General features: G+C 36.1%; 1 long non-coding RNA gene and 1 pseudogene across 1 annotated transcript in view; one reads left to right on the top strand and one right to left on the bottom strand.

Moving 5' to 3' along the window:
- Nucleotides 1-10,401, bottom strand: part of LOC126513418 (uncharacterized) — a 64,267-nt gene that overhangs the window by 44,961 nt on the left and 8,905 nt on the right. The window lies entirely within an intron of this gene.
- Nucleotides 7,638-8,120, top strand: LOC126513413 (eukaryotic translation initiation factor 1-like; annotated as a pseudogene).

Here is a 10,401-nt window from a genome sequence, read left to right as displayed (position 1 = left end):
GGTGTTTTTGATTTTAGCCATTCTGACAGGTGTAAGATGATATCTCAAAGTTGTTTTAATTTGCATTTTCCTGATCGCTAAAGAGGTTGAGCATAACCTTAAGTGTCTTTTGGCCATTTGAACTTCTTCTGTTGAGAATTCTCTGTTCAGTTCAGTGCCCCATTTTTTTAATTGGGTTAATTAGCATTTTAAAGTCTAGTTTCTTGAGTTCTTTATATATTTTGGGGATCAGACCTTTGTCTGTTGTGGGGTTGGTGAAGATCTTCTCCCAGTCAGTAGGTTGCCCTTTTGTCTTAGTGACAGTGTCCTTTGCTTTACAGAAGCTTCTCAGTGTCAGTAGGTCCCATTTATTCAATGTTGCCCTTAATGTCTGTGCTGCTGGGGTTATACATAAGAAGTGATCTCCTGTGTTCATATGTTGTAGGGTACTTCCCACTTTCTCTTCTATCAGGTTCAGTGTGTTAAGTCTGATATTGAGGTCTTTGATCAATTTAGATTTGAGTTTTGTGCATGGTGATAGATATGGGTTCATTCTTCTACAGGTTGACTTCCAGTTATGGCAGCACCATTTGTTGAAGAAGCTTTCTTTCTTTCATTGAATACTTTTAGCTCCATTATCGAAAATGAGGTGTTCATAGGTTTGTGGGTTAAAATCCAGGTCTTCTATACGATTCCATTGGTCGACTTCTCTGTTTTTATGCCAATATCACACTGTTTTTATTACTGTAGCTCTGTAATAGAGTTTGAAGTCAGGAAGGGTAATGCCTCCAGAAGTTCCTTTATTGTATAAAATTGTTTTGGCTATACTGGGTTTTCTGTTTTTCCATATAAAGTTGAAAGTTTTCCTCTCAAAATCTGTGAAGAATTTTGATGGGACCTTGATGGGGATTGCATTGAATCTATAAATTGCCTTTGGTATAATTGCCATTTTTACTATGTTGATCCTCCCAATCCAAGAGCAAGGGAGATTTTTCCATTTTCTGGTATCCTCTTCAATTTCTTTCTTCAAAGACTTAAAGTTCTTGTCAAATAGATCTTTCACTTCCTTGGTTAGAGTTACCCCAAGATATTTTATGCTGTTTGTGATTATTGTGAAAGGTGATGTTTCTCTGATTTCCCTCTCTGCTTCCTTATCCTTTGTGTATAGGAGGGCACCTGATTTTTTTGGAGCTGATCTTGTATCCTGCCACATTACTAAAGGTGTTTATCTACTGTAGGATTTCTTTGGTGGAGTTTTTTTTTGGGTTGCTTAAGTACACTATCATATCATCTGCAAATAACGAAAGTTTAACTTCTTCCTTTCCAATTTGAATCCCTTTGATCCCATTATGTGGTCTTATTGCTATTGCTAGAACTTCAAGCACTATATTGAAGAGGTATGGCGAGAGTGGGCAGCCTTGTCGTGTTCCTGAGTTTAGTGGGATGGCTTTGAGGTTCTCTCCGTTTAATTTGATGTTTGTTGTCGGCTTGCTGTAAATAGCTTTTATTATTTTTAGGTATGACTCTTGTATCCCTAATCTCTCAAATACTTTTATCATAAAGGGATGTTGAATTTTGTCAAAAGCTTTTTCAGCATCTAATGAAATGATCATATGGTTTTTTTCTTTCAGTTTATTTATATGGTGGATTACATTAATAGATTTGCGTATGTTGAGCCAGCCTTGCATCTCTGGGATGAATCCTACTTGATCATAATGGATAATTTTTCTAATGTGTTTTTGGATTCGGTTTGCCAGTATTTTATTGAGGATTTTTGCGTCGATGTTCATGAGTGAGATTGGCCTGTAATTCTCTTTCTTTGTTGAGTCTTTGTGTGGTTTTGGTATCAGAGTTACTGTAGCTTCATAAAAGGAATTTGGCAATGACTCTTCTGTTTCTATATTATAAAATACATTTATGAGTATAGGTATTAGGTCTTCTTTAAGGTTCTGATAAAATTCCGCATTGAAACCATCTTGTCCTGGGCTTCTTTTGGTAGGGAGGTTTTTGATAACAGCTTCTAATTCTTTGCCACTAACAGGTCTATTTAGATTGTTCACCTGGTTCTGGTCTAACTTTGGTATATGGTATTCATCTAAAAACGTGTCCATTTCTTTTACATTTTCCACATTTGTGGCATAAGGGATTTTGTAGTAACATCTAGTGATTCTCTGAATTTCCTCTGTGTCTGTGGTTATGTCCTCCTTTTCATTTCTGATCTTATTAATTTGCATATTCTCTCTTTGCCGTTTGATTAGTTTGGATAGGGGTTTATCAATCTTGTTGAATTTCTCCAGGAACCAGCTTTTGTTTCATTGATTCTATGGATTGTTTTCTGTGTTTCTGTTTTGTTGATTTCAGCCCTCAGTTTGATTATTTCCAGTCTTCTACTCCTCCTACTTGAGTCTGCTTCATTTTCTTCTAGAACTCAGGTGTGCTGTTAAGTCTCCAATGTGTGCTTTTTCCATTTTCTTTAAGTGGGCACTTAGTGCTATGAACTTTCCTCTTAGCAATGCTTTCATAGTGTCCCATAAGTTTGAGTATGTTGTTTCTTTATTTTCATTGAATTCAAGGAAGACTTTAATTTCTTTCTTTATTTCTTCCTTGATCCAGGTGTGGTTCAGTAGTTTGCTCTTCAGTTTCCATAAGTTTTTAGACTTTCTGGGGCTAGCATTTTTTTTTTTTTGAATTCTAACATTAATCCATGGTTATCCAATAAGACAAAGGTGGTTACTAATATTTTTTTGTTACTGTGGAAGTTTGCTTTGTTACTGAGAATGTGGTCAATGTTTGAGAAGGTTCCATGAGCTGCAGAGAAGAAGGTATATTTCTTCCTATTTGTGTGGAATGTTCTATAGATGTCTGTTAAGTCCATTTGATTCATTACCTCCATTAATTCTCTTATTTCTCTGTTAGGGTCTGTCTGATTGACCTGTCCATTGGTGAGAGAGGAGTATTAAAATCTCCTACTATTACTGTGTGTGGTTTGATGACTGCCTTGAGTTTTAGTAATGTTTTTATTTTTATTTAAGTGGGTTCTTTTATATTAGGGGCATAGATATTCAGGATTGAGACTTCATCCTGATGAATTGTTCCTGTTATGAGTATAAAATGTCCCTCTCTATATCTTCTGACTGATTTTAGTTTGAACTCAACTTTGTTAGAAATTAGTATGGCCACACCTGCTTGTTTCTTAGGTCCATTTGCTTGATAAGCCTTTTCCCAGCCCTTTACTCTGAGTAGGTGCCTGTCTTTGTGGTTGAGGTGTGTTTCTCGTAAACAGCAGAATGTTGGATCCAATCTCTTAGCCTGTGCCTCTTTATAGGTGAGTTGAGTCCATTGATATTAAGTGATATTAATGACCAGTGGTTGTTAACTCCGGTCATTTTTTTGTAGTAGAGTTTGTCTGTTTCCCTCTCTTTGAGTTGTGCTGGTGAAGGGTCTCTAGATGTCTGAGTTATTGTGGGCATTTTTGGACTCCTTGGTTTGTTATTTTCCTTCTATTACTTTCTTTAAGGCTGGATTTGTGGCTATGTATTGTTTAAATTTGTTTTTATCCTGGAAAATTTTGTTTTCTCCATTTATAGTGAATGAAAGCTTGGCTGGGTATAGTAGTCTGGGCTTGCATCCATGATCTCTTAGTTTCTGAAGAACATCTATCCAGGACCTTCTGGCTTTCATGGTTTCCATAGAGAAGTCAGGTGTAAGTCTGATAGGTTTACCTTTATAAGTAACTTGGCCTTTTTCCTTTGCAGCTCTTAATATTCTTTCTTTATTCTGTATGCTTTATGTTTTGATTATTATATGGGTGAGGGAATTTATTTTTGATCCAGTCTATTCAGTGTTCTGTATGCTTCTTGAACCTTCATAGGTATATCTTTCTTTAGTTTGGGAAAGTTTGCTTCTATACTTTTATTAAATATATTTTCTGGACCGTTGAGCTGCACTTCTTCTTCTTCCACTCCTATTATTCTTAGGTTTGGTCTTTTTATTGTGTCCCATATTTCCTGAATGTTTTGTGATGAGAATTTGTTGGTTTTGCTGTTTTCTTTGATCAGTGCATTTATTTTCTCTATTGTATCTTCAGATCCTGAGATTCTTTCTTCTATCTCTTGTATTTGGTTGGTTATGCTCGTATCTGTAGTCTCTATTTGTTTACCTAGATTTTCCATGTCCAGCCAGCCCTCTGTTTGTGTTTTCTTCCTTGCCTCCATTTCAGTTTTCAAGTCTTGAACTGTTTCCATTATCTGTTTGATTGTTTTCCTTGGTTTCCTAGGATATCATTCACAGATTTATTCAATTCTTCAAACTTTCTGTTATTCTTCTTATCCATTTCTTTAATGGAGTTTTTCACCTCCTGTTTAAGGGCCTCTATCACTTTCATAAAGTCAGTTTTTTTTCTACTTCTTCTTGATTAAGGTGTTCACATCCTCCTGTCCTGTGAGGTCGCTGGGTTCTGGTGGTTTCATGTTGTTTTTCAGATTGTTGGGTGAATTCTTGCATTGGTGCCTGCCCATCTCTTCCTCTGAATGCTCCCCTATGGATCTTCTTTTACAGGATCAGGTCTCCTTGCCCACTGATGTACCTTCCCAGTGATGGCTCTCCCCAGTGATGGCTCTCCTGGTGCAAAGATATGATCTCCATGCTGGTCAGGCAGCTTGTAAACAAAGAGCCTACCTTGCTTGCTGCAGGCAGGCTGAGACAAAGAACTCCAAACATTTCTTTTGGGTGTTTTGGAGCTGCATGTAATGATTTTGGGAATGCACACTTGTGCCTTTTTAATGATTCTCTGTGAGGATAACATACTAACTGCAAAGTTCTAATCATCTTGTGGTTTCTGAAGGAGACTGAAGTAAGCCTCCCTCCTGCATTGAAAGGATTCATGTTAACGGATTCCTTTCACATCAGTTTCTACAAAACACAACCAAATGATAGTGGTGGAAGCTGATTTGGCTGGGGAAATGTTTGGCTGGGGGTTTGGAAGCAAGGAACAGTAAAGAAGGGATGATAGATGGTTTCATGTTTTTCTCCTAAAACTTTGGACTTCCAACATTGAATGAATTCCTATTTTAGGAATAAAGGAAACTCCTACAGATCTCATTTCCTACCAGTAGGTAATGAGAAAAAATGTCAAGCTAAAATGTTCCTTTTGTGACATTAAACTATGTATACCTAATTACTGTTCAGTATAATGTTTTTCTTTTCTTACTGATATTTCTCAATAAGATATTCTTTCATGGCTCACAAACATGTAAAACATTCTCTGCTTCTGGGATAACCTGAGATAAGCCATTCTTTCACTATGTTCACTCACAAAGCGAGCTTCTCATTCAAATTCAGCAGTGAATGCCATGTGAAGTTATACATGGTGGAACAATCTTGGCTGTCAGTGATCAGTGAGGACTACAAAGAGGAACATAGTAAAACACAAACAGATAATAGAAATACTAATGATCTCCATTATCTTGTTGGGTATGTACCTTTAAGATATTATGAAATTGCCCTGAGGTCCCTCTCTTGGGAACTACTAAGAAATAAGACTGCTGAGAGAGGAAGAATCACTCTTCTTTAGGGACATGGAGACTGGGAGGTGACTCATATCCTAATGGATGCCCCCACATACATTTGAATATAGGCAGAATAGAACATTCTCAAAGGGTTATAAATAACAATATATAAGGATATGACATTTGGTGATAAATAGAGTAAGGGGTCTACTGGGAATGGGAGGGTTGAATACAATCAATATACACTGTACAAATGAATGACTCAAACATAAAAATTAAGGTATTTTATGAATTCCCATACAATTCTATAGTATCTAGAATTCTTATTAATGGCTGAAAAATGAATATGTTACAAAACTGAGGTTACATCAAGCAAGAGGGCAAGTCTTGGACCAAGGGGATCTGAATCTATAGACTATGTATTCATTTCTCTTCAGTGCAATGATTCATTGGATAATAACTGGTGCTAGATATTCTAGTAAAAAACTTGAAAAGATTGCATGAGTTAAGTTTCCTCTTCTGATAGAATAAACTTGACAAGAATGTAAAGAAGGACAACAATAAGAGCTGGGCTTACCCCATCACCTCAAACAATATAGGACAGATTTTTTCATAAATAATATTTACCAAGATAAAAAGAAGTTATACGCCAATTCTTTGGGGGAGCATGATTGTTGTTCCTTGATATGTTTATCATGAAAAATCACTTAAAGATGTATTAGATATCATTTCCATGTCTACTTTTCTTTGGCATTTTATTGGATGGGAAGTGTTATTTGATGGTGGTAGGTTAATGGGAGTACATTTCATGAAAATATGGAGCAGTAATAGTCCTCAGATAATTATTTGACATTGTTTCAATATAGTACTGCAATAGTATAGTGTTCTACAGAGACAAAGACAGTGTGTGAAGTTGATTTTTACCCATAACTTGTCATTTGTTAGATAACTGCTATACCAGTGAGTGAGCTACATCCCAACCCAGTATTAATTTTTAAGGCAAAACCATTTGTATTCCTAAGTGATTTTGCAGACTGAAAGGATTTTCTATGACAATGTGTCCAATGGCCTACCAACTTCTAGCACTGTGGTCTAATTGTGACTTTCCTAGAAATTTGACAAGTTGTGGCCTTGAAAGACTTTGTAAATTCTTTATAATATATATTTTCAGTATTTTTTATTTCTATTTAAGATCAAGAACCACTCATTATTTTACTTATGTGTGTAATTTGGGGGCTTTTGGTTCTTCACATCCCCGTGGCTAGGATTTATTTGACCTAATTACTGTAAAGTTTTGTGAGTGGATAAAATTAGAAACTTCTGTCTTTCCTGACTGCTCACATGCCTCCTGCCCCGCCAACTTATTCTTACTTTATTTATATCTGTTCCCTGCAAATCTTCAAGCAACAGATATATCACTGTTTACATATCTGTTCCTTTTGAATTATACTGCTTTATCCGGTGTTTGGTTTATGATTCAAAATTCAAAGGGGTAGAGAGGGCCAGCAAAGACAATTCCTTTAATCTAATGTCTTTTCCTGTTAGAATGGCAGTTAATTTGTGTGTTCCTTTTCCTGTACTAGTTTTCCTGGGTTAACTCCAAATAATTTGTAGAAAATAACTTAAGAGAGAAACAGTTTGAGAATTCAACAAATCTGTTCAATAGGAAGTCATTGACATAAGATGTTAAATTTCCATAGTTAAGTGTTTTTCCCTTCACAATTATAAAAGAATCAAAGTATTTATGAGCTTAAATTAAGATTTTTATCTGTTTTTGTTAGGGGATGCTTTAGTTTATAATCTATAAGACTTAACTTTTGCTCTACTCATTTTTCTATGCAAGTGTGGAAATCCCCCACATTGTGCCGAGTCTTTCCAGAGAAATCTGTAGAAGTGGTTTCTAGGCATATGAGTATCTGTATAAACAGTGAGTGTGCAGTGTGTACATACTCTAATTATTATGCTAGAAAAAAATAAAGTTACAGATCGTGCTGTCAAAAAAAAGAAAGGCCCCAGTCACTGAGCTGCCGCCGAGGACTCAGCTGCCTCCCCTTCGAGCCCCCTCGCTTCCCGGCGCCCCCCCCCCAGCCCGCCTTCTCCTGCAGCTGCCTTTCGCAGGCCGTTTCCACCGAGGAAAATGAATCGTATTGTATGTCCGCTATTCAGAACCTCCACTCTTTCGACCCCTTTCCTGATGCAAGTAAGGGTGATGACCTGCTTCCTGCTGGCACTGAGGATTATATCCATATAAGAATTCAACAGAGAAATGGCAGGAAGACCCCTACCACTGTCCAAAGGATCGCTGATGATTACGATAAAAAAGAAACTAGTGAAGGCGTTTAAGAAGAAATTTGCCTGCAATGGTACTGTAATTGAGCATCCAGAATATGGAGAAGTAATTCAGCTACAGGGTGACCAGCACAAGAACATATGCCAGTTCCTAATAGAGATTGGACTGGTTAAGGACGATTAGCTGAAGGTTCATGGGTTTTAAGTGCTTGTGACTCTGAAGCTTAAGTGAGGATTTCCTTGCAATGAGTAGAATTTCCCTCCTGTCCCTTGTCACAAGTTTAAAAACCTCACAGCTTGTATAATGTAACCATTTGGGGTCCGCTTTTAAATTGGACTAGTGTAACTCCTTCGTGCAATAAACTGAAAAGAGAAAAAGAAAGAAAGAAAGAAAGAAAGAAAGAAAGAAAGAAAGAAAGAAAGAAAGAAAGAAAGAAAGAAAGAAAGAAAGAAAACATAAGCAGCAATATGGGCTACATTATGGCTACTATCAGCTGTGATCATCATCACCAAGATGACAATTGCTTCTAATTTTACTGATTATTTGGAATCATTATCCATTCATCAGAATTGTGCCAATAAATTCTTCTTTTGAGAAAAAAGGATACTTGAATTGATGGAAGAGAAAAACCAACTGAAGCAGGGACACTAATATTTCCCTTTCAGCAGTGTTGTGTGCCCACTCTACTGTCTCATGGCATATATTCCTACATATTTCACAGTTGTGCTGAATTGCTACATAATGTGTGAATTCATATGCAATAAACTGTATTTTTCAGATTATATATAGTTTAATTTATAGTTAATATAGTTAACTTTTGTTAACCTATTTTTGTATCTAAGAAACTATTAGATACTTGTGTTTTAAAGGAATTAAAAAAAATATAACCCAAACTTAGATAATTCAATTTCAATTTTGTTCATTTTCTTTACCAAATTTGACAGGTTGAGAACAGGCTAGATTAAGCAGTCATTCAAAAATAACTGAAGTACTTATTTGTCTGAATTTACTTAACATCTAAATTTTATTTTACTATCTAATAGACCTCTGTGTAGTCTATACTTTAGTCTTATTTTTCTAAATTCCATGATACATTCATTGAATCCACATATTATGTGGCAAGTATTTTTGTGATCTGATGCCAACATTTAATATCCAGACAAAACAAAATTATTTGGACATTTCATTGTTTTGCAATTTATGATATTTATGATCTGTGTATATTTTTTCCATATTAGAATACATGCCAATTAAACATTTCTAAAGATAAATGCATTTGCCTCAAAAACCCTCCATAATATTGGATGCAGCTTCCAGGTGAGTGTACTGCCAGGGAGTCTACACCCGCAGGTAACAGCCATTTCTTCCATTGATGCTGAAGCTGTATAGGTCTCACAGTAATCTTCACACTCTTGTGATATCATAATGGACATTCTCCATCTTGTGATGTCATGAATGGCAGAGAAATTTGGAAATGTCATGCATTTATATAAGTTATGGATGATTTTTTATTTTAATTTCAATGGTTACTCCTTTTTTTTTTTATTCTGAAAAATAACCTTGCAACCGGTAAGAATATATGTTCGTAAGAGCAGAGATTTTTATTCTACCTTCAATATTTTGGTACTAATAATTTTAAAGAACCGTCATACTGCTTTTAGACCTCTGATATCTAGGTGTGGTAAGAAGAATAAATACATTGTTTTCCATCATAGTTACAGCATATATATCTATGTAATAAGAGTTCCCTGTGTCGCCTTCAAGTCTTATGCATTGATAGTAGATGCTAAGTCTTTTGAAGGCCATTTATATATGCATTTTTACTGGGTTAGCAGAGTAGTAAGTAACCTGTAGCCACTTGGTTATAAAATTCTCTATCTGGCCCAAAATAGAGGCCACAGACAATAGCAATCATAAGAGAAAAGTAGAAATGTTGTAATAGGAGCAGCGGGGCTGCGTCCCCGGCACCCCGGCTGCCAGCTAGCTTATGCCCCAAAATAACAACACACAAACTGTATTCATTTAAACACTGCTTGGCCCATTAACTCTAGCCCTTACAGGCTAATTCTCATATCCTGATCAAGCCATCTCTAATAATCTGTGTAGCATCAGTCTTACTGGGAAAGATTCAGCATGTCTGACCTGGTGGCTTGCTTCATCGTGTGCTTCTGCCTCAGAGAGCAGAGCTATCGCGTCTGCCCGGGAGAGGGGAGCATGGCATCTCTGAGCTCACTTCCTCTTCCTCCCAGCATTCTGTTCTGTTTACTCCTCCCACCTATGTTTTAACCTATCAGGGCCAAGCAGTTTCTTTATTGCTTAACCAATGAAATCAACAGATTGATATATGACACTCCTACATCACTTCCCCTTTTTCTGTTTAAACAAAAAAAGGAAGGCTTTAACTTTAACATAGCAAAATTACATATAACAAAACAGTTATCAAGTAAAAATTACAGTTACAAAATTTATATCTATTTTATCTTTTATCATAACAGAGGAAAACAACTATAACTATCTATCTATTCTTCAACTGCATCAAAGACTCCAGAAGGATATAATATTACCTAAGTAAACAAGAAATAAGCAACTTTCAAAACTCTAGAAATGACAGAAACATTTTGCTGC

Source organism: Alexandromys fortis, unplaced genomic scaffold (assembly GCF_014885135.2).
Source record: "Alexandromys fortis isolate MF-2015 unplaced genomic scaffold, M_Fortis_MF-2015_v1.1 scaffold_74, whole genome shotgun sequence".
Classification (NCBI taxonomy): Eukaryota; Metazoa; Chordata; class Mammalia; order Rodentia; family Cricetidae; genus Alexandromys; species Alexandromys fortis.
The sequence above is the reverse complement of the archived record's forward strand: the minus strand, read 5'-3'. Positions and strand labels throughout refer to the sequence as shown.